This window comes from Mirounga leonina, unplaced genomic scaffold, assembly GCF_011800145.1.
Source record: "Mirounga leonina isolate KUSES-001 unplaced genomic scaffold, KU_Mleo_1.0 Mir_170, whole genome shotgun sequence".
NCBI lineage: Eukaryota > Metazoa > Chordata > Mammalia > Carnivora > Phocidae > Mirounga > Mirounga leonina.
In genome coordinates this window covers 40,230,338-40,255,075 of record NW_023270433.1, presented here as the reverse complement: position 1 = coordinate 40,255,075, position 24,738 = coordinate 40,230,338, and the positions used below count along the sequence as shown (strand labels likewise).

The 24,738-nt window shown below is 36.0% G+C and overlaps 1 pseudogene; it reads right to left on the bottom strand.

The window, feature by feature from the left end:
* Positions 1-23,926: 23,926 nt before the first annotated feature.
* On the bottom strand, positions 23,927-24,162 carry LOC118018270 (annotated as a pseudogene).
* Positions 24,163-24,738: the final 576 nt, after the last annotated feature.

Genomic DNA, 24,738 nt, shown 5'->3' with positions numbered 1-24,738 from the left:
AAGATAGTACCTAACTTGGCTTCACCTCCATCTACTCTGTCCCATCTCCAATGCCGGTGCCTCCATCCAGAACCCTCATCATGTCTTCTCTGGACCTCTATGAGGATAGGCACCCTCAAAGTCTATCTTTAAACTCTTGCTCACGGACTATTTCTAAATCATAAATTTAAGTTTGGCACTGGTCAACTACAATACTTTCCCGTTTCTTAGAAGGAAAAGTTGAAATTATTGAGTATGGAATTTGAAGTCTTTAACAGGATGACCTCAATCTATTCATGTGGTTTTATCCTCAGCCTATTTCCCTACATCAATGACCCTTTTAAATTATTTTGCAATGTAATCACAAACATTTTTGCTATTTCCAGTATATTCTGTGCACACTTATAGATTAGGGCCTTTGCTCAAAAAAAAAAAAAAAATCCTACCTAAAACAGAAAATATTCTTTAATTCATTCAAGATTAATGGAAGGGAAATTAACATTTACTGAGCATCAAACAAATGCCAAGCACATTTAAAAGTTAAAATAATCCTGTGAAGTAACTATTACTAGTACCATGTTATAAGGGATACAACTAAGTATTTTGCCCAATTTCACACATGTAAGCAGCAGAGCTGGGATTCCATATTCTTTCCACTTTCCCAAAATATTAATTAGGCATCTACTCTGTGTCCTGTAATGGAATACTGTGGACATAAAGATGAATCAAAAGCAGATGCCTACTCAAGGAGATCACGGTCTAGTGGAACAAAGCTCAGAAATGTCTTATTTATGAGGACATCCATGTTTCCACCAGCTGTGTTGGTGGCATAACCACATTCCGCAGTTTGATAATCCATGGCTGCTCCATTTCCTGCCACGACTTTTCTCTCTAGGTCCTTATCTGGTTGTGCACTTTCAGGAAAGGTAAGAACCTTAATTTACGTAATAAATTAGCATCTTTACTGCTTTGAACAGCTTAAGAAAAGGCTTGAAAAAAAAGTAGAGGATTGAAATGGATGGCCAAATAGGACTTTAGGCTTGCTCTAACTTTCTTTATATATGTATGTATCATCATGGAGAGTTCATTGAGTGGCTGCTATTTTCTGTTCTACACATGGGAAATTTGATGTAGATAAAAGGCAGACTAAGCAGGAGGAAGAACAGAGATGGGAATTCGAATTGCTTGGATACTTGGTCTATTGCTTTTCTTTCAAACTACATTGTGTCACCCTGTCATAAAATTATAAAGCCAGGGCGCCTGGGTGGCTCAGTTGGTTAAGCGACTGCCTTCGGCTCAGATCATGATCCTGGAGTCCCTGGATCGAGTCCCGCATCGGGCTCCCTGCTCGGCAGGGAGCCTGCTTCTGCCTCTGACCCTCCCCCCTCTCATGTGCTCTCTCTCTCTCTCATTCTCTCTGTCTCAAATAAATAAATAAATCTTAAAAAAAAATTATAAAGCCAATGTCAGTGGTAGACAGATAGATGAACAGATAGATTTTTCTTATGATTGAAAAAAACCAAAGTGTTAAAAAAAATTCCCATATGCTCAACTGCAAAGATTGCTCCTACTAAGGCTTATAAAATGTAAAATTTGAGAGGGAGAGAGAGACCTCCACAGCGTCCCGAGCCCACTGGTCGGAAACTACTAGCATAGCAGAAGGAAAACAGAAGACCAAGTTTTAACTAGCTCTCTGATATGCCTGCATCATTTGGGTATTATCATTGGTTTTCTCATCTTAAAAGATAATAGTAACAACTTGCTCATCTCACAAAACCATTAGAATAAAATAGATAAAGCATATAAAATTTTTAAAATCAATGAAGCACTATCAGAGTTTCTGGTATCATTATTATAGTACTACTTTTATAACCAGAGTTCTATGGATTATGGAATTAAATATCAGAATGAGAATTTAGAACTGAAAAGAACGCTACTACTACTTTCTCATTCTATAAATTAGGACACTGAGGTTCAGAATAGCTAAATGACTGCCTAATGTCATATAGGTATTGCTTAAAATGCCACATATGCACATGTTCTATTTAGTTATAAACACTGCTGGTTTTTTAACCCAACCAATCTTATTAATGTCTGCACCTTAATCAAGAAAAGTGGACACTGTTGAGGATAGGGACATGGGTATCATCATATATAGGTACTGGTGTGCATTTTATAAGATGCCTTGAATCAACAGTATATACATTATCTACATATCAGAATCTCTGCCCTTAAATAAAATGCATTGATCAAAGATATATTACAGTAGTAAATGGGTTTGTAGAGATAGAGACATAAATTTAGGTGTCTAGATTAAGGTATATAACTAGACCCATTAAGCCTTTTTCATATACCAAGAAAGAGGAGCACAGACAGCTTAAGTAATTTTCCTAGAATAAATCACACAGATAATAGATGACAGAGTCAGGACTTGAGGCTGAATTTTACTAACTCCAAAGACCTTTTTGTCCCTATAATACATAATACTATATGTTAATGTAATATTACATAGTAGTTTCTGTATAATATTAAATAATTACAGTTAATTAACAGGCAGTTTGGAGAACATTCTACTGGAACTTAAGTAGGAGAAATTACTTATAACTTAAAGAAAGATGGGCAATTTCAGTCACTCTAAGGATGAGTAGGACATGGTGAGATGGCCAGAGAATGCAAGGACAATCAAGTAAGTAAAAATTTCAGGGGCAAAGGCATGATGCCCGAAAGATCAAGACATTCTTAGATGTAGAATGGTCCATGTGGGTACAGTGGAAGTGGGTAAGCTTAAAAGATCTATGGGGTTATTTCTGACCTCATAATCTTAGTGCCTAATAGATTGACTGATAGAACCAAATTGATGAATAAATGAGTGAATGGATGTGATCGAGAGAAGGAAAAGAAGAGCTTCATTATAAAAAGTCTTGAATTCCATGCTAAAGATTTCAGAAATCATCTTTATATTTTGATGGCCAATTGAAATATTTTAAGCAGATGTGTGACAAGGTTAGATTTGTATTCTAAAAAAATCCCTCAGGTTGCAGAGAATAGGATGGTCTGGGAGGATTAGAGATATAGACAACATATAAAAATTTTTTGTTAATGAACTAGAAAAAGAGATAAGGAAAACCTGCTAGATGCTTGATGATGTCTTTAAACAATTCTCAGAGAGAAGGGCTATGGAGAAGGACGAATAATGTGGCAAGTTTGGGTTCTATTGAATTACAAGTGCTTATAATATATTCAGGTATATTCTAAAAAATGAGTACCTATAACTTAAAGTTGCCAGCATTTATTATTTAAAGCCTAAAGCAGAAAAATAGAGAAAATATAATTCAATAGGGATATTGAGAAGAAGATGATAATAGAGGAAAGTGAGAAAGAACGTTCAAAGAAGAAAAAGGAATAGAAGAGAGTAACATCCTGGAAGCCAAGAGAGTTTACAGACAGAAGGGGTGATCAACAGTTCCAGAGCCTTCAGAGAGGCTAAGAAAGGAACATCGATAGGAAGTCACTAGATTTAGCCACTAAAATATTGTTCTAAAATTTAGAGAAGGCAGTTACTTTTAAAACATTTATTAAATTTTTATTTTAATTCCAGTTAGTTAACATACAGTGTTATATTAGTTCAGGTGTACAATACAGTGATTCAACATTTCCATACATCACCTGATGCTCATCACAACAAATGCACTCCTTAATCCCCATCACCTATTTCACCCATTCCCCCACCTGCCTCCCTTCTGGTAACCATCAGCTTGTTCTCTATAGTTAAGAGTCTGTTTCTTGGTTTGCCCTCCTCTCTCTCTCTTTTTTTTTTTTGCTTGTTTGTTTTGTTTCTTAAATTCCACATATGAGTGAGATCATATGGTATTTGTCTTGATCTGACTGACTTATTTCACTTAGCATAATACTCTCTAGCTCCACCCATGTCATTGCAAATGGTAAGATTTCATTCTTTTTGATGGCTGAGTAATATTCTATTGCATATATATACACCACATCATTTTTTAAAAGATTAATTTGTTTATTTTAGAGAGAGAGGGAGCACAACCAGGGGGAGAGGTGCAGGGAGAGGAAGAGAGAGAATCTCCAGCAGACTCCCTGCTGAGCACAGTGCCCGACGGGGGGCTCGATCCCAGGACCCTGAGATCATGACCTGAGCTGAAATCAGTAGTCAGCCGCTTAACCAACTGAGCCACCCAGTGCCTCTACACCACATCTTCTTTATCCATTCACCTATCAATGGACACTTTGGCTGCTTCCATAATTTGGCTATTGTAAATAATGCTGCTACAAAGCAATTTTGAAAGAAGAACCAAACAAAAAGAAGAACAATTTCAGAATTCAAGTTATACTACAAAGCTGTAGTAATCAAAACAGTATGGTACTGGGGTGTCTGGGTGGCTCAGTTGTTAAGTGTCTGCCTTTGGCTCAGGTCATGGTCCCAGGGTCCTGGGATTGAGCCCCGCATCCGGCTCCCTACTCTGTGGGAAGCCTGCTTCTCCCTCTCCCACTCCCCCTGCTTGTGTTCCCCCTCTCGCTGTGTCTCTCTCTGTCAAATAAATAAAATCTTAAAAAAAAAAAAAGTGTGGTACTGGTACAAAAATAGACACATAGATCAATGGAACAGAATAGAAAATTCAGAGAAGGCAGTTACATTTGAGTGATGATATTTATTTTTTAAAACATGGACAAAACTTAATAAGCTCTTATATTCTCAGGACCAGGGGAGGGGTGCTGTTTGTGATCATGTATCTGATGTTAAGTGCCCTAAATATTTCTCTATCAGGATCGAATTCCAAGATTATATTATAAATTATACAGCCTACATGTCCACTTTAATTTATAATTACTGGTGATATATTATATTTACAGGCATCAAAGTTGGCTGGTTCAGATGCTTGCATCATCAAGAATGGAAATTTAACCTATTTATGGCTAAAATTTCCTTGACTTTGAAAAAGACTTACTCTACCACTAGCAGTCTTCTAGTCCTCAAGCAGCAGTGCTCTCTCAATTGTACTTCAAAATACTGTAGTCAGAAGAGACAAAGATCAATTTGACTAAATGGAAGGACAATTTTCGTATTGTTTGGAACTAGATGGAGAGTGTACCCAAAATTTTGGGAAAAATATAATGATCCAAGGGCAAGATCAATTTTATACTAAGACTATAGAAGAACATTTAAAAACTCAGCATTTAAATGCCTATTCTCCTTGGTAGAAGGTACTTCTGTTCCTTACTTTCCATACCCTCATTAGGCGCGGTCCTAACCTCACATAATGTGAGCCTATGTTGTTGTGGATCTGAATTTTAAAAAACTCTAACAATTCAAATGCTAAAGAGTTTGAGATTTGCTTATAAGATAATTTTTCATAGATATACTTATTCATATCCACATACTTACCCATATATTTATAATATGTTGAAATATTCCATTTAAAAGGGAAATTTAGGTAAAAGAACTAACTATTGAGATCCATACTATTCAGAACTACTGAGTTAGTAGACTAACAGTTCATCTCCCTGGGAAATGGAACATAAAACAGTTGAGTATAGTCCATAAACTAGGTAATTATAAATTCAGTTGAATTAATGAAGTTATGAATAGACTTTATTCATTTTCCGCTAAAAACCGCTGCTTTATACTTTATTGTGTTTACTTCGCCATTAGAAAAAGTAGAGCATTCAAGGGCTTTTTCATAACAGAACTTAAGATTTCCAACTGTATGCTTTGAAGAATAGACTATAGCAGTCAAAACACATATTACTGCTTCTACAATGCTTAATATTTTAAGGAATTTTTATTTAATATGTTTAAAGTATTTTATTACTACAAGCTAACAAGCAATGTCTTTAGAGTCCATAATTATGTAGAAGGTAAAATATTTTTTTTCTTTTGTAGCTTTTTAAAAAAATGAAATTTGAAATGGAATGCGTTAAGAGGGCTCACAGCTTATTGTCCAGATATGGCCTATCATATCTTATTACTGTACCTAAAAATAATGCTTAACTTTATCCTTTTAAAAATTTCTTTGCACCACAAATTTGTGCTCCTTTTAAAAATTTGAGTGTTTATATTTTAGTCATGGCACAGTTTGTGGGAAATCTTTGATGGGAACTGTGAAAGCTTGTTGAAAGTCACGGTTTAAGATTAATATAAGCACCTACAAAAAATACAGACAATTCATAGTGGTTCCTATATTTGTTCCTATAAAATAAAAGTGATATCAAGACAGGGTATACTCTAAATATCTTTTTTTGACAAGTGAGGTTTACTTTTAATTATCTCTGATATCCTTTAGATAAGTACATGTCACAAATAACTTGGTAAAAATAATGAGGTCTTGGTTGCATGAGACCTCATTCTAGCTATGTGTAAATGAAATCTTCCTACTGGGATTATTATAGTACTACACTACTGTAACTTATCTGAAATATTTAACATCAAATACGAATGCTAATATTAATATCTAAGTGTACTCTAAGAAGTATCATATTTATGGATTTATTGAAACAAAACCCAGTCACACATTATAGTTCATTTTTTTTTTTGCTTGTTTTGTTTTGTTTTTACTTTTGTTGACAACTTGACAACTATCAGTTACTACAAAAACAAGTTTCATGCAAGTTTGGGGCTTTATTCTCATGGATAATGCCAGAGAATAAGTTCTATAAATATATTTATACTTTACAGAGTCATTGCCATGTAGGAAGTGCCTATATGACAGTAAACATGCAACAAGTGAAATCTGGCTTTCATTCAATTCCCAAGATTTCTCACTCCCAGAATAATCAATTTTTGGAAACCTGAAAAATGTATGTAAATATTTCCATTTTTTTTTTCTGGAGTATTTTACATTGTTACTCTATGCTTTTCTAAAAGCTTCAAGTAATTATCAGCACACTCGATGAAGGGTATGTAAGAATATATCCAGCATAATAGCTGCTAGAAAACTGACCGGAAAGAGTGGTATAATCTGTGGGTTGTCCAAACCCTTGGGACACACAGAAAACTTTATGTGGCATCTTTAATGATAGGTAACCATCATATACAAGGACAGTTTATTTCTATTCTTAAACCACAGCAAAAATGCAATGGCTCGTTCCACATGGACTTCAATCTTTTTTTCTAAGTATAAAGTATATAAACCCAGAATTTTAATTAATTAATTAATTAATTAATTTAAAGATTTTATTTATTTATTTATTTGTGAGAGAGAGAGGGAGAGAGAGCACAAACAGGGTGAGGGTCAGAGTGAGAAGCAGGGAGCCAAATGTGGGACCCGATCCTGGGACTCTGGGATCATGACCTGAGCTGAAGGCAGATGCTTGATGACTGATTCACCCAGGTGCCCCTAAACCCAGAATTTTAGAGAGTAAAAGGGATCATAGATTATATGTAGACTAGTGGTTCTCAGATATTTGGGTTACAAAGATTAAAATTTTAAAAGAAATATAGAAAAAGCACTGAGGTGGAAGAGAATAACTGTCCGTTTTTCATGGAATGCAACACTTTAAGCAGAGATGAATGAATAAAAGAAAATGTGGTGTATACATGCAATGGAATACTATTTAGCCTTTAAGAAGACAAAAATATTCTGCAATATATGCCGTGTTGTATTACCCTTGAGGATGCTATGCTAAGTGAAACGAGGCAGTAACAGGAAGGCAAATACTGTATGATTTCACTTATATGAGATATCTAAAATGGTCAAATTCATAGAATTGAAGAGTGGAATAGTGGTTGCCAGGGGCTGAAGGAAGTGGGAAATGGGGAATCACTAATCAATGAGCACCAACTTTCAGTTAAGGAAGATGAATAGGTTCTAGAGATCTGCTGTACAACCTTATGCCTGCAGTCAACAATAATGTACTGTACACATAAACATTTGTTAAGAGGTGGATCTCATGTTATCTGTTCTTATCTCAATAAAATAAAGGTAAAAAGAAAGTACCATTATTATAACTTATTCAAAAAATTTAACCCCAAATGCTAATATTAATACTAATAATACAAATGGAATAAAGGACAACCTGATAGATACATTTTAATTTTCTAAAAATCTCATGAAATGCAAGAGTGGATTGTCATTCCTGTTCGTGAGGTAATCTTTATTTTTTTTTAAAGACTTTATTTCTTTGACAGAGAGAGATAGAGGCAGCGAGAGAGGGAACACAAGCAGGGGGAGTGAGAGAGGGAGAAGCAGACTCCCCCCTGAGCAAGGAACCCGATGCAGGGTTTGATCCCAGGTCCCTGGGATCATGACCTGAGCCAAAGGCAGACACTTAATGACTGAGCTGCCCAGGCGCCCCTGAGGTAATCTTTAACATGCCCTGTTAAAGGCATCTGTGGGTTGTCCAAACAACAGAGGCACACTCTGCCCTGCCTTCTCAACCAGCCACGTCTCTCACTCCCCTTGCTTTTTGCCCTCCAATTTCCCAGACTTTCTTTTGGTTCCTTCAGAGCAGTGGTCTACAAAGTGAGATAAACAAAGGCACCGGGGGTCACAAGATAATATTACATTGAGGTGATGGTGAAAATATTAGGATTTATTTTGACATTTATCTACAAAACTGTTAAAGTAGACTTCACTGACATTTTCGGTAAGAATTACAGCCTTGATACCTCGGTCGGTCAGAGGGTGCCCCGTTACACAGTGGAGGAGCTCTCTGGGGAAGTGGGGTGCTTGCAAGCCTGCACTGCTAGATGGCTTCAATCTTACTCTTCTGTCCATTTCTAGAATATTTTAAAGCACTGCAGTTGATGCAACACAAGATTTCTTTAAAAAAATAGGTTTACCCTTTTAGTAAGGTCTTACTGAGGTTGGTTTTTAAAAACATTGCTTTTTATAATAGAGTGTTTATAGATCTTTGGAAATAAGATGGACAGTGACTATCAAAATCTTTTGTGATATCCAAAGTTTGCTAGTTAACACATGGCGAAATTCTTAGAAGAATTATTCTACATAAAGATGAATTCCTGTTTTCCTTTTCAAAAAAATGTGCTCATTTCTGTCAAATGGTTCTCTTCAATTTCAAGCCTACTAATCATTTTTTAAAACTAAAATTGCCTAGCCTATTTGAAGTAACTTTGATATTTTAATGAGTGAAACAGCTAATAATGCTCTCTTTTAAGGAAACTCTTGTTATGGATAGAGCTCTTTTGAAGACAGATGTTTGGAAGTGTTTCCATCATTATTATATAGATGCTGGAAGTTATGTGATTGTACCAACCATAAATGTTCTCATCTCTGCACACTTTATGTCTTTGGAGGCAAAATTTTCTAATCCCTTAGAATTTTTTAAATATAGAATTTCTGTGGATTTTAGATTTATTTGTTAAAAATTGAATATTCAACACACTCTGATCAGTTTTCTAGACAGCTGACTGATGCCAGGAAATCACAAATCGCTAGGCAATTTTTAATAAAAATTTTTGCTTCCTGGGCAAATGGATTGTAAAATTAAATTCGTAATTTTGTAAGTTTGACTAATCATGTAATTTTCCTATTTAGATATGCTCCTTTGTGGACTATTATGTTTTAAAGCTATAATAGCCATTAAAATTAGTCATCAAAATAAACTGGCCATAGAAAGACTTTTAATCACTGTATCACAAAGTACTGACCAAGATTTTCAAAAATAAAAATGTATAATATATTTACCACAGTGCTCTTTTTTGTTGTTAGAATGGAAAGATTTCTGTACCCTTCATGTAATATTGAAACATTTATATTTTTGTTATTTTTGTATTATACACACCATATAAATACAATAGTACGTGTATCCCACTCATGGATAAAGAAACAAACAAACAAATAGTGTGGTCAAATTTTTTAACCGTGTGTTCTACATAATCAAAATAAAATTGGGAGACCCCTACTTTCATCAGTTGTGCTTCCTGCCTCTTCAGGACGTTACTCATGCCTTGCCACTTGCCTGAAAAGTTCTCAGCCTCCTCCTTTAATCTCTCATGATCATTACTTACCTCCTGTTCATCCACATCTCAGCTTAAATGATGCTTTCTTAGAGAAGCTTTATCTGATCTCCTTCAGAAAAGTTAATTATTGTACTCTCCTGTGGCTCTTTATACTTTATCTTCATAGTACTTACACACAGTGTGTAATTTTGTATGCATTTCTGTGATTATTTGTTTAATGTTTCTGCCCCCACCCCGCTCCCCAAAACACCATGCTCTCAGTGACAGGAAAAGAGAGTCCCTGCATCCCTAGTAGCTAGCAGCCGCAGACATGTAGTAGATATTCAGTGAACATTCCAGTCATATGCAAATGAATGAATTGTCCTTACAAACTTTATTATGAAGAGCAATTCAAGGACCAGTGTTTGGCAGTCATAAGTTGGATTAACCTTTTCATTTGTACAGATAACACAACTGAATCCCAAAGAAATGAAATTATGCCTGTTATATTAAATTATTATGCCTACACTTCAGAGACAAGAAATTAGGCCTCCTCATTCCCAGCTCAGAGATATTAATACTCTCATGTTGTATCGGTTTTTATACCACATTGATTTCTTGGGATCTGTTCTTTCCCTCTGAGTCAGTTATCAACTTCTCCATTTAAGAAATTATGTTTCATCCAGGGTTTTCTGTGTCATGAACTTTATACAATTCTGAGGATCCTCATTGAGCAAAATAAAATAAAAACAAAATTGGACACAAAACTGAGTTGGTACAATGCGTGGTTGAGTATACTGGCTGTAATTGGATTTTTTTTTTTTAGTTGCTACACCATGGTGGCTATAAATAAATTAACTAATTACAAAGAAGTAACTGAGAATCATGGATACTATACTTCTAAAATAAAACATCTGCAACTCAACCTCCCTCTAGCTAGGTCCCAATAATAAGGCTACTCCAAAGCTGATTGACTCGACAGGAAGGAGCCAGGTTACAGTGAAAGTTGGAGAGGAGAGATACAGTGATATTAACTAACTTGGTTACAGTGACTTAATTTTTAAATTTTTCAAGACATAAAATTCTATGAACATAGTGTTTGAGCCCATCCCAGAGCCCTGGAAGGGGACAGTAGAAATGAAGCACTTTTAAAATTAAGCTCCATTAGCTTTGGGGGTGCCTGGGTGGCTCAGTCGGTTAAGCATCTGCCTTTGGCTCAGGTCATGATCTCAGGGTCCTGGGATCAAGCCCCACATTGGGGTCCCTGCTCAGCAGGGAGTCTGCTTCTCCCTCTGCCTGCTGCTCCCCCGCTTGTGCTCTGTCTCTCTGTCAAATAAATAAAATCTTTAAAAATTAAATTAAATTAAATTAAAAAGCTCCATTAGCTTTATAATAAACACTCCTCTGCTGATATATTTTGTGTAAGAACTGTTGAAGTTTGCTCTCCTTGACCTGCTCCATTTGTTCCTACTCTGTATTGTGTATGCTCAGCAAATTGAATTTATCAAATTGCCAAGTTCCTAACACCATCCTAGTAGCTGGTCCACTATTTTTCCCAGCCTCCTATTGATTTATTTATTTTGGTTTCTCTCCTTTGGGATTTTATTCACTTCTGGAGATAGAAAAACCATGTCCTGAATTTGAACATTTAAAAGCTTCTCTGGAGAGCCTTTTCACCTCTAAGTCAAGTTCAAAACATTTATTCCTCTAACAGCATAAAATGGCACACTAGGGTATAACGTCTAGTGCTCAAATGCTACATATATGTATACTCAAGGTGTAACATTTAATCTTCTAAATTGTGTACATTCTCTTTCATGGGGAAGGAAGTTATAAGTTAGCTACAGCCAAAAGATCAACCTGATTGCCCTACAGTCAGCAGGTGTCCCTCTACTCTATAATGTTCTTCAGATTCCTGCTTTCATATGTTCACTCAACCTATTTCTCTACCCACCTCTGTGTCTTGCATCTCTGCCTATTGCACTTGGATCATTTTCCATGAATCTTTGACTTCCCCTATATTCACTTCAATGAAGTAGACAGAGAACATCAGCTTTGGAAATAAATATACATTTAGTATTTATTAATTCCTCTTTAAAATATATATATATATATATATATATATATATTTGTATATTCAGCTCTCTGACTCTGACTGTAAACTCAATACACACAAAAGCTATTTCCTTTTCTCTTTCTGTTCTTCATATTGTCTAGTACAATGGCTTGGAAGTATGCAGCATTAAATAGATTTATGTAAATTCAAACTAATTTGGACTGTCATTATGTTGGTTACTTACCAGAATTTGAAAGGATAGCATTTTAGTACTAAAAGAAAAAGTTGTTAAAGCTCCCTATTAAAGAACTGTTCTTTGCCTGGTAAATCCTCCCTTGGTGTCCATGTCCAACCATTTAACTCAATGATCACATATCCTTATTTTATCTTTTGGAAATTTAACTGCTAAAATATATCCTTATACATGCATTCCATTTTTGAAAAAAAATCCCACAGGTTATCTCTGGCAGGATGGGTAAATTTCATAAAACTTAGGAATCTACCACAGAGGGTCTTCTCTGTGAAGCATTGTCATCTTGTTTGCCAACTCTGAAAGACTTTTCTTTCAAGGGCTGAGAATAATTGAAATTACAACTATACTCCCCAACCAAGAAACCAGACAGATCTATGTCACCTAAATTAGAATATACTGGGTGTTATATGCAAGTGATGTATCACTGAATTCTACTCCTGAAATCAATATTACACTATTTGTCAACTAACTAGAATTTATTTAAAAGATTTTATTTATTTATTTATTTATTTATTTATTTATTTATTTGAGAGAGGGAAAGAGAGAGAGTGCATGAGCAAAGAGAGGAGCAGAGGGAGAGGGACCAGCAGACTCCATGCTGAGTGTGGAGCCCAATGTGGGGCTCGACTCCATGACCCTGAGATCATGACCTGAGCCAAAATCAAGTCAGAGGCCCAACCAACTGAGGCACCCAGGTGCTCCCAGTTAACTAGAATTTAATAAAAATTTGAAAAAATAGAAAAAGAATATACATTGAGACTTTTAGGTTACCATGATAGAGTAATATCACCCAATTATCTTCCTCCTTCATCCCAAATTTCCACAAAAATTAAGGAAAATAAAGGCAAAAAGGAATAAATCTATAAAAGTGGTAAGTACTAGCAAAGAATGCCAAGGGTGGATTAGAAAGTCTAAGGAAATTATTTAAAACATAATAGAAATGAAACTGTCTGAATGAAGAAAAATCATTCAAAGATCTAATAACACAAACAGATATGAAAATTCAAGCACCAGCTTCTCAAGTTCAGGCACTAAATTTCTTTCCCTTCATGGACACTCTTGTAGAGAGAATTTACTATTTACCATGTTTGGAGCTAAGTTTCAGGAACAATGATAGCAGTTGATCTTGTGAGTGTTATCAGAGTAATTAATTGAAAGACTTTATTTTATCTTTACAGTGTCCTTACGAATTTGATGTTGTATTACCATTTTAGAACTGAAAAAAAAAATAAGGTTTAGAGTTTACCCAACATTATAATTTAAGTTAATGGTAAAGCTTTCATCTGAATTCAGGTTTACTTGGCTCCAAAGTACTTAGAGTACTTGAAGTAACCACATGTAACTGATTCTTCTTTGGACAGAGCTAGCTGTATCTGATACTCTGTGACTGTCCCAGTACTCACTCATGATAGATTCATTATGCATTGTGAATTCCTGTTGAGAGTTTTAAAAATCTTAATGAAAGAATGAGACCCCCAAAACCACTTCTTTTGTTTAACTCAAGAATGATGATAGTTAACTTCTGCAATTATGAAAGTTAATTACTAAAAAAAAAACCCAAAACAAAAAATATGATAACCTTTGTCCAGTAGGGTGTTTTTCCCTTCTCCGTTCAGAAAATGTCAATGGACTGTATGTGAAGTAATCAGGACATTAATCCAACAATTTCACAAGTAGCTGATGGACTAGTAATGGGCAAAAGAACGATTTCTAAGGTAAAGTAAGAACAAAAGTGTAGAATTTGATGTGCCATTTGGAGCTGGCCAAATGGAATCACTGAAAATGTTCTGAACTAGAAAATGAGAGGTTTATCCACTCTCTCAATCCCCAGATGCTTCACTAGGCTTTGGTTTAGATCCTGGAGGGAGACTTTCCTGAGGAATATGCATCACATACTTAGGGGTGAAAATAAAGGCTGTGCAAAGTCTCAGGCCAGTGGATTTAGGAGAGAATTGATATGCGTAATTCCTGTGAAATGAATTAACAGTAGTTGATGGCATCCTGTCCCTCTTCACACACACACATACACACTCAGGCACATATGCATGCACGCACCACACACTGGTCCTAAGAGTCCCAGCAAGAGCAACCTTGAGCTGCTTTTGTAGGGACAGAAGGAGAAAGATTAAATTATATTTCCAATCATAGCCAATCTTTTAATGTGAGTGTTCTTAATGTATCTGTCACACACAGATTCTAGAAAAATATATTATCCTATTTTGTTATTCAGTATTCATTGACTATTCACTATTTCAATTTCAAATTGCTTTGTGCAGTTTAAGAAGAGTCCAGTTTAGGTAGAAAATATGGAAAATTTGTGTTATTTCTCACCCTAGTTGTTCCTTAGTGGGCCTGACAGATTTACATTCACCATTGTTGGGGCCACCCCTCAGATCACCCCCTTTCCAATTCCTTCTTTCTTCCCAGACTGCCCTAGCCATCTTGGTCTGGAATCTGCCTCCTACCCTCTAAGGCTTTTGAGACTGTCAATCATTTATGTTATGTTAGGTGCTTGTTTTGTTTCATTTCTTATTTTTGAATGTTTCTCAGTAGAGTTTAGAATCTCCATGAATGGAGGAGGATGATAAAAGACCAGTTTGGTTATAGGGTCAAATATCCCCAAAGCAATGAGAGTTTCATACTGTTTGATGGCATTTGTTGGCATGGTTTATGCATTGTTACACTAAAAAAAAATCACTCTATCCTACCTACTTTTAATTTATTACAAAAACTTGCACCTATTATTATAACATGGGTGAACCTGGATTATGGAAAAAACCATCTTCATTTTCAATCATCATAGACAGGTACTCCTGTCCCCATGCAAATCCCCTGCAAATGCAGAAAAAGGAGAGAGCAAGTGAGGGACTCTTTTTTTCTTCCATATATATGATCATTTGATTTTTTATTTTCTGTCTTATGAGGACATCTTCAGGAACAGTTACTATTCAAGAAGAGTACTGTATAATATTAAGGAGAAATTGATTCCACATGTGTTGGAGGGCTCATATTGTTACATGTGGGGGGTTGCTTTATTATTTAACATGAACCAAGAGGGATACATTTTCTTCCGATGTTCTGAAATATGATCACTAGAGTACAACTTCGTATTTTGTGTAGAGTTTTATGCTAACACAGTCTTCTTGTAGAGTAATCCTTTATTATGCTATTGAGTATAAGTCCAACTCATCTATAATGATTTCTTTTTTGCCAGCTCAATTTTCTAGTTATTACTGATTGCCCACATTTTGTACATATTGCTCATAACAAAGAATGCTTGGCCAGATAATTATTGTGCTAGATGCTGGTAAATGTGGCCACACAATTAGCTTCAAAGAAAGTTAGTGTAATATCCCACCTCAATTCATCACGAACCCTATTGGATTCCCTATGGAAACATAAAGGGTCAGACTCAGCAGGTGTAAGAATAATTCTAACACTGTAATTGCTTTTCTATTAGTTGTCATCACTGTAGAAAGGTGGTTAAGAATTAAGAGTGTTCTTTGTCAAAATGATTAGGCTATTAACTGTACAATCTCCTTTTGGAGCTTGTTTTTATGATTATCTGATAATTCAACTCTTTTTTTTCTATTTCTGGGGACATTTAATTCTACACACTGAACAGGTGAAGTAATTTCAAACTTCAATTCAATTAATTAAAAATAAAAAGGTTGGTTGATTTTTTTCTTTGCTTTTCAGATGCATTGGGGAATAATGAATTTCTCCATAAAAAGAAATCATGTTTTCCAGCAATCACTGTATTTTAAATTTTCTTAAACATTGTAGTATTAATCATATTGTTTTTCTTGTCATAAGTCAATGATCTTCAAAAATAAATGAACATTAAAATCTCTGAATGCACTATTCCCAGGAGACACCACACTATTTTAAAAGCAACTAGTATCTAAAAAGCATATCTGGTTTGAAAAATTGAAGGTGACTAAATTTCTATTTTAATTGTCAGTTTCTTATTAATTTGTTAAATTACATTTAGTTCCTCTATTCAGACAAAATACTACTTTATATATTTTGGTCTTTTTTTTTTTTTTTTTTTTTACATTATTTCAACATCAGAATGAGTTCCACTTAAGAGAAAGTCTATTATCTATATAAATGGAAAACAATTTTGCATTGGTTTTATCTGTGCATATAATCAAAACGGAATTATACATAATATATGAGTTTCAGTGCCTCTAGTATTGAGTGGATAAGCTCAAATTCAGTTGTATTTGATAAGAGTACACATTTGCTTTCAGTGTCTTCTATCTGATGTGGATTTAAAACAAAGCTTATTAAATCATGGTTCCCACCTGTTCAATGGCTCTCATTAAAGATAAAAGCTATGGGTATCTGTTTAACGTACTACATCTGTAGGAGTGCTTTTTCTCCTTTCTTTTCTTGTGTGTGTGTGTGTGTGTAGGGTTATTTCTGCTTTGTGCAGTATTAAATATAGGCTCTTGATTTATTTCCTGTGATGAAAAAGTTTTTGGGCTTTTAGAATCTCACTGAGCACAGGCTTAAATATTAAAATAAGAATGTAATTCTATATTCTTCAGAAAGCCCTGTTTTTAGATAAAAGGGACTCACACATGTTCTATAGTGCCATCGCAGAGTGTGGTTAACCTTTCATAAGCCGGGAGTCTTGGATCTCAGGAGGCAGGATAATAGAAGCAGTTATATATTTAGTACCCCATTCCTTTTAGTCCTTCTCTCTCCTCTGTCCACATTTTTTCTCTGCCAGTAGAAACATGGGCATAATAGGGAAAAGAATATTAAGCTCTCTGACTTGGCTGCTGTACTACTAAGTGAGCAACAGAATGAATCAGAAAAAAAAGGATTGCTAATTCCACTTTCATGTCTTAAAGTCCTGTTGTTTCAGAACTTAGCCTACAACCCTTAAGCTGAGAGTGTAGCATGAATGTCTGCATTTTTTAAAAAAAGATTTTATTTATTTAATAGAGGGAGAGAGAGAGACAGAGAGAGGAGGAGGAGCAGTGGGAGAGGGACAGGCAGACTCCATGGGGGCTCGGTCTCACGATCCTAAGATCATCACCTGAGCCAAAATCAAGAGTCGGATGCTTAACCCATTGAGCCACCCAGGGGCCCCAGACATCTGCATTCTAAAGCCTGCTCCAACCAGTTTAGGCACTATCACCACTTACTTCCAAACAAAATTTAGAGTAGACTGGAGTGTCACTTAGACAAATTTATATGGAAGAAACTCATAAGAGTAAGAAGTTGTAAGATTTTCCCTTCCTTCCGGGTAGGGGAGGGGAAAGCTCCTCTCTCTCTTCCCCCATCTAAAGCTGAGTGAAGGAAACCCAAGAGAGTTACTTCACAAACTTGGGCTGCCTGCAAGAAGAGGGCAGGCATTCTATTTCTGGACTGGAGGCCTGTTGAGCAGCAAATCCTAATTACCATGCTGCTACTGGAGATTAATGCAAGAGAGTTCTTAACCCCCCAGCAACTTGAGTTTTAAGCCATCCAAGAAGTTGGTGGCTATCTCTTGCATGCAAAATTTTGAAGGCAGAATTGTCTGATTTTGGTAGAATAAGGCAAAAAAAGTTAGTAAGGACTAAGTATTATCTGGAGCCCCAGAAATCTTAAAAGTAACTCACCCAAGATGATTGGCCAATAAGGTGAGAGCTTTAGCAGAAAGATGCTAGAGGTATTCTACTAAGGACAAGAAATGGAAGAAGGGATGCATCAAAAGAGGACAGTGTGAAGGTCCCTGCAAGGAGCAGAGAAGGAGGACATTCCAAAGAATATAGAAATGGGCTTTGAAGTAGAAAGTCAACTTTTGGATGGTGTCCCTGATGAAGGGTACCAAGAGCCACCTTAAAAACAAAAAAACAATCTCTATGCTCTTTTCCAGAGTGGCTGTACCAGTTGCATCCCCATCAACAGTGAACAAGTGTTCATTTTTCTCCAAATCCTTGCCAACACTTGTTGTTGCTTGTGTTTTTAAGTTTAGCAATGGTGACAGGTATGAGGAGATATCGCATTGATGTTTTGATTTGCATTTCTCGGAATTTAAGAAACAAATGAACAAAGAAACAAAGAGACCAAACAAAAACAAAAACAAAAAAACAAAAACAAAAACCCAGACTCTTAAATACAGAGAACAATCTGGTGGTTACCAGAGAGGAGGTGGGTGGGGGATGGGTGAAAAAGGTGATGGGGACTGAACAATATATAGAATTGTTAAATCACTACACTGTACACCTGAAACTAATATAACACTATATATTAATTATACTGGAATTTAAAAAATAAAGAAAACCACAAACAAATAAAACCACTTGACACTTAGAGCACTTTGCCCTTCTTCCTACAAGTCTTTCTTCCCATGCTCCCAACACTGAACCCATCAGAAGCAGAAGAGGGGTGAAAGAAGGAGTAGAGAAGTTAGTTGAATAAAAAAAAGAAAATCAAGTTCTTGCCTCTCTTTCCCCCAGCCAAATCTGTAAACTCTCAGGGAGGCCTGAGTGGAGCCAGAGGGGAGGAGCCCAAAGTCAGATTGGAGGCGGAATTTAGACTAAGAATGTCCTGGATTCGGTAACATAGTAGCAGGAGATCTGATGGAGATGCTCCCCAGAGGTCAGTAAACTAGGTAATACAGATGTGTTTGCAGGCAATGGTGGTAGAAAAATAAAACTGTTTCTGATTATACCTGACATGATTAAGCCCAATCATAAACCAGTTCCCCAGATAATCAGAGAATACCATCAGCTCAGCTTTATAGAACTAGCTTATTAAGTTGTCAGGAATTGCTTGGGTTTTCGTCTTGTTTTGTTTTATTTTATAGATTTATTTATTTATTTGAGAGAGAAAGAGAGAGAGAATGCAAGTGGGGGGAGGGGCGGATGGGGTAGAGAGAGAGAATGCAAGAGAGGCAGGGGAGAGAGAGAGGGAAAGACTCTCAAGCAGACTCCCTGCAGAGTGTGGAGCCCAGCGTGGGGCTTGATCTCATGACCCTGACATCATGATCTGAGCCGAAATCAAAGAGTCCGAGCTTAACCGACTGAGCCAACCAGGCGCCCCAGGAATTGCTTGCTTTTTAAAGATGAAAATGCTGATGATGCAAACATTGTACATGTTTTTTACAGTCAATGTGATAAGGACCTAGAAAAGACACAAGGAAATCACCACAGCTCAGAATGTGATTAAATACAAGAAGACCTTCAGGAAGATCCCTGCAATCAGCCAGAATGTTCAGTACTTTTTGGATATTTGTTGGATTTCATTTAGAATGTTATTCGATTTGCTGCTTTATTGTCTGGTGGCAAAAGCAAAATAATTCCAGCTCTTCAAAATGGAGAGGTTTTAATCCAAATTGCAAGAGAGATGAAATTATTGAAGTGATTTTGAAACTGCTGTTACATTACCTCTGCTGAAATAGAACTGGAGCCAAATGTAAGATCACCAGAACACCCAATACAAAAGGTTTATGTCTTATCCATCTGTGTCACAGGGGGTCTGAACTTTTCAAGAATGCATGAAACGCCATACTGACACAGATAGTTTACCCTTCCTTTCAAGTTCATATCATGACACCTAAGAGCAATGTGGAAATGGTGTTCCTCTGAAGAAAATTGAATCTACGGCTACAGGTATTTAGCCACACCCTGGCCTCCAGTGGTGATATCTGGAAAAGCACTCTGGCTGATTTGGGTTATAGATCACCTATATAACATCTTGTACACTATTTCAAGGAGAACGAAAGCTATATCTCCTAGAATGTTATGGGACAGTTATATTTACCTATATAAGATTTCCTGGTATATAACACAGCTGCCTGGAAGCATGACAACTCTTAACTTTGAGGCTCATGATAGGGGTGGGCCAAGAAAACAGGCAAAACACATACAAAAAATATTCTGCAGTGGACACAGACATCTAGGACGCTGGAAAAACCAAATGTGGTTTTTGTATCAAGTTTGGAAGGAGTGGTTTTCATTCTTGGTACCAAACATTTTATATCTCATTTTAATACATTTAATACTCATTAATCTAACTGTGCTTTAAACATCCTTAAAAATATAGTGGTACATATTTTACTCTTACATTTTTGCACTTAATTTAACTTAGTTTTCAATGGTAGTGGTTTTGTTTAAGTTTTTTTTGTCCTATTAAGGGTAAACTCCAGAGGCAAAGAAATCTTTGAATTTCTATGGGAAACTGCAGCTTATTTCATGCTTTTCATTTAGGTCTGTTAGAAACATTTTCTCAAGCTGTTTAACTACTTAGTTACATTTTTATTACTTAAAGATCTTCCATATTTTATTTAGTAATGACAGCTGTTATCAGCCAGTCTTTGTTTACCAGTGAAATGACTACGAATACTGCAGAAAACAATTGCCTCATGAGGGTACAACCACTCACTTTTCAGCATCAACTTGCATTGTCTTAGCTCTTCTGTTTATATCGTATTTTAAAATTTTCTTGCAAAAGATTGCTACATCTAGTTCTCAGATAGGAATTTTCTCTGAATGTACTTGTGATTCATATCAGAAGAAAATTTTATATTTGTTGTAAAATATAAGAAGCAGCTGCTAAAATTGAGGGCAAAGTAATAGTTCCCAAACTAGCTGATTTCAGAATTACCTGAGGGAATTTTGAGAAACAGCTTTCCTGTATCCTGCCCCAGATGTACTGAACCAGAATCTCTAGGGCTGGAGCCTAGGGATCTCAAGCAAAAACACAAAACAAAACAAAACAAAAAAAACCGAAACCAAAACCAAAAAAAAGTGGTTTAGGGAACCACTGTTTTAAAGTGAATGGTGATAGCGAATTTGCTCAAGTAACAGAGAGAGAGCTGTAAGTTTTCATTTTCATGTGCTAAAAGGTCAAACTTCGAAACTCTAGGAGAAACAAAGGGAGTATTAGGCCCTATGCAATTAAACAATAAAGCAGCAAGTTAGAAATGAAACAAAATGAGTGCAGAATTGTCAGTTAATTGAAGATTTGAACCATAAAGCTACAAGTCCTCTAAAATAGGACATATTTTATGTAATGTCCAAGTATTTTCATTAGAAAAAAAGTAAGAACTGTTCCTCAAAAGTAATTCTTTGCATTAGATATACTTTGGACATGGTATATGTATCTATGTGTATATGCATATACAAAATATCTGTATATACTTTGTTACATGGTATTCCTTTTGGTGTTCAAAACAGTGAGAGAGAGAAAGGGAAGGTTCAGGTATCTTCATTCTGAGACTCCCAACTTCTTCCCGTGGTTGCAGAGAATGGGAGCCAAGGCCCAGAAGTCTGTGCTGATCTAGTCCAACAGCTGACAAGTTTGAGAGGCAGGACTAAGAAGTTAGGAGATTGTGTTAGCAGTCATAGTTCATATTTTTTTAAGGTGACAGGGAAACATAATGCATTTATTGTAAATGCTCCAAGTAAAGCTTTGCAACTTAAAGGGGAGCTTTATGTATCTAGAAGACACTTTGAGGTTTAACCCTCATTCCTTAAAGGATTACTTAAGATAACAATGGTAGGGGTGCCTGGGTGGCTCAGATGGTTGAGCGTCTGCCTTCGGCTCAGGTCATGATCCCAGGGTCCTGGGATTGAGTCCCGCATCGGGCTCCCTGCTCCTTGGGAGCCTGCGTCTCCTCTGCCTCTCTCTCTCTCTCATGAATAATTAAAATCTTTAAAAAAAGAAAAAAAAAGATAACAATGGTATATAAATTTGTAGGTTGGGAGAGATGTTTGAGTGCATTTGGTTTACTTCTCTCATTTTATAGATGAAGACCTTAAGGGTCAGAGAGTTGTATGGTTTGCCTAGTGATTCAAAGCTAATATGACCAATTTGAAGGAAAAGGACATCTTTCCTAACCTATTTTTCTGTAATTATGGATTTGTTAAAAAGAGTAAAGTACATTGATGAATGATTTATGTTAGTTCAATTTGCTAGTATTTTAAACTTTAATTTTACTTTTTGTGTAACAATGAAATATTTTGTAATACTTTGGGGTTTTTTAAAATATTTTATTTATTTGAGAGAGAGAGAGAGAGAGCGAGAGTGAGCATGAGCAGGGGGAGGGGCAGAGGGAAAAGGAGAAGCAGACTCCCTGCTGAACGGGGAGCCTGATGTGGGACTCCATCCCAGGACCTTGGGATCATGACCTGAGCTGAAGACAGATGCTTAACCGAATGAGCCACCCAGGTACCCCTATAATACTTCAAATCAAAGTAATGTCTTTCTTTCTTCAATAATTTATTGTAAAATGAGACAAAGTTGATTTTTGCCTAAAAAGGATTCCACCCTTCCCCCCCCAAATTAAAATTTTGCCCTCTTCAACTGATCACTAATAATGGTGTTTTCAAGGGAACAGCAAACGTGAAACATTTTCCTTTAGTTTCTTTATAAAATTGAACTAGTTTTACTTTGTTATTATGGTAATGGCTAGAAAATTACATAAAACAATATTTTGAGGGAGCCTTTTCCTGGTTGATTTTAAATCATTGTGCTGCCTGAAAAGTTTTAATCTTTAAATTCTCCCCAAATTATTACATTCATCAGTATCTGATTACTGCATTGTGGATATAAAAATGTACTGAAGGATAGGAAATGGATTCTATGTGCTTTTTATAACCCAAGAAATTAATGAATGTGGCAACATTTTAAAGGTGATAGCAAAAATGTTCTGCCCTATAATCAAAATACTGTCTTTATACTTCAAGGTCATCATTTTCTGGCACTATGAAATTCTTACATGAAGGTGTTAAAATGGAAATATACCATAATAGTTTATAAAATATTTTCAGTATGACCATAATTTGAAAATATGAAAAAAAAACTTGTCATCCCTGACTCAGTTCTAAGAAGACTGGGTAAAAGGTTTGTTATGGTCGGATGGGAAATAAGTCTCTTCTGTCTCATCAGGAATTTTTCTGAGTCTCTCTCCTTCCACTGATGATAAAGAAGTGTATATAGCCCTTGAAATTGTCACTGAAAAGAGTGGCACTTTGGGGATGAAGTTAACGCAGCTGAAGGTAAAGGAGAAGAAAAGAGAAAAGCTGTCTTGTTGACTTTGTGTTGCCCTGAATCAAATCAAGTCTAAAGCTTGGTCTCTTTTTGTTTCTACTTACTACAGCCAATTAGTGCCTTTTTTTTTTTTTATTTATTTTATTTTTTAAAATTTTATTATGTTATGTTAATCACCATACATCACATCATTAGTTTTTGATGTAGTGTTCCATGATTCATTGTTTGCATATAACACCCAGTGCTCCATTCAGTACGTGCCCTCTTTAATACCCAGCACCAGGCTTATCCATCCCCCCCCCCTCTAGAACCCTCAGTTTGTTTCATCTTCCCCTCTGATTCCCCCCCCTTCATTTTTCCCTTCCTGCTATATTCTTCTTCTTTTTTTTTTAAACATATAATGTATTACTTGTTTCAGAGGTACAGGTCTGTGATTCAACCAGTCTTACACAATTCACAGAGCTCACCATAGCACATACCCTCCCCAATGTCTATCACCCAGCCACCTTTTAAGCCACTTTGTGGTGGGTTTTCCGTGCTTATAAATGAACCTCTTAATTGACAGATTATTTCACAATCTCAAATTGTTCTATATGTTCCTGTCATTGGTGCCACATTTTTCTATGGACTTTTGTCCAATGATGTAATGTTGTGAAGCCTGAGCTAAGTAAGTGTATCCATTTAGAAGTCAAACAAATAAATAAACTCTAGGTATGAAAACAACCTCAACAGGATTATTACAAAATTTCCCTAGGAGTATCATGGGGAGTAAATCTTAATGCCTTTTAACTGTTTTATGGTTTACACCATTGAAATGCAGCATCATGACCAGTGTTAAAGATGAGAGCAGGTAAATATGACTCAACAGAATAAATTCACATCCATATCTACTCCAATTAGCAATAATCGCGCCTCGGATAAACCTCATTGGCTACGATACTACCACTGTGCAAAGCTCCATATCTACTCCAAAGTAATTTTCTAAAAATTATGTTTGCGTATAAATTCTAGTTGCTTTCTTCAGAAAATGGATCTTTTATTTGGAAACATAGTAGTATGGGAAGATTTGTCAAACTTTATTTCTTTGTGGAAAGCTTGACTACCCATATATGACCCTCATGAGATAGTTGGAAAAGTTAGTAGAGATGGACAGTCTAGGTCATTGACATAAAGCCATCTTTTTAGGGGTCATCTACATTTGTCTTTTAGAAATTGACACATGTGTCTGGTTACCAGTTGGTGTAGGGAATTTATGGGTCAAGACGCAGCTTAGAACACATAGTCTTCCTGAAACTTCAATGTCACCTCACCACTTGGGTGATAACCACTCTCTTCTCTGAAATGCTAGTGATTTATGTGTTATGAACATTGGGTCTATTCTCAGGACAGAATAGTAAGTAGTACAAGCTATCCATGGAAAACAGATCCTTCTTATTATTTTCTTACTTCTCTTGATGTTATAGGCTCTGATATGATTCCTACAAGTTTCTAATAAGCGCTTGTGAGGTCTTCCAGGCTTCTTCCTCCTCTCTC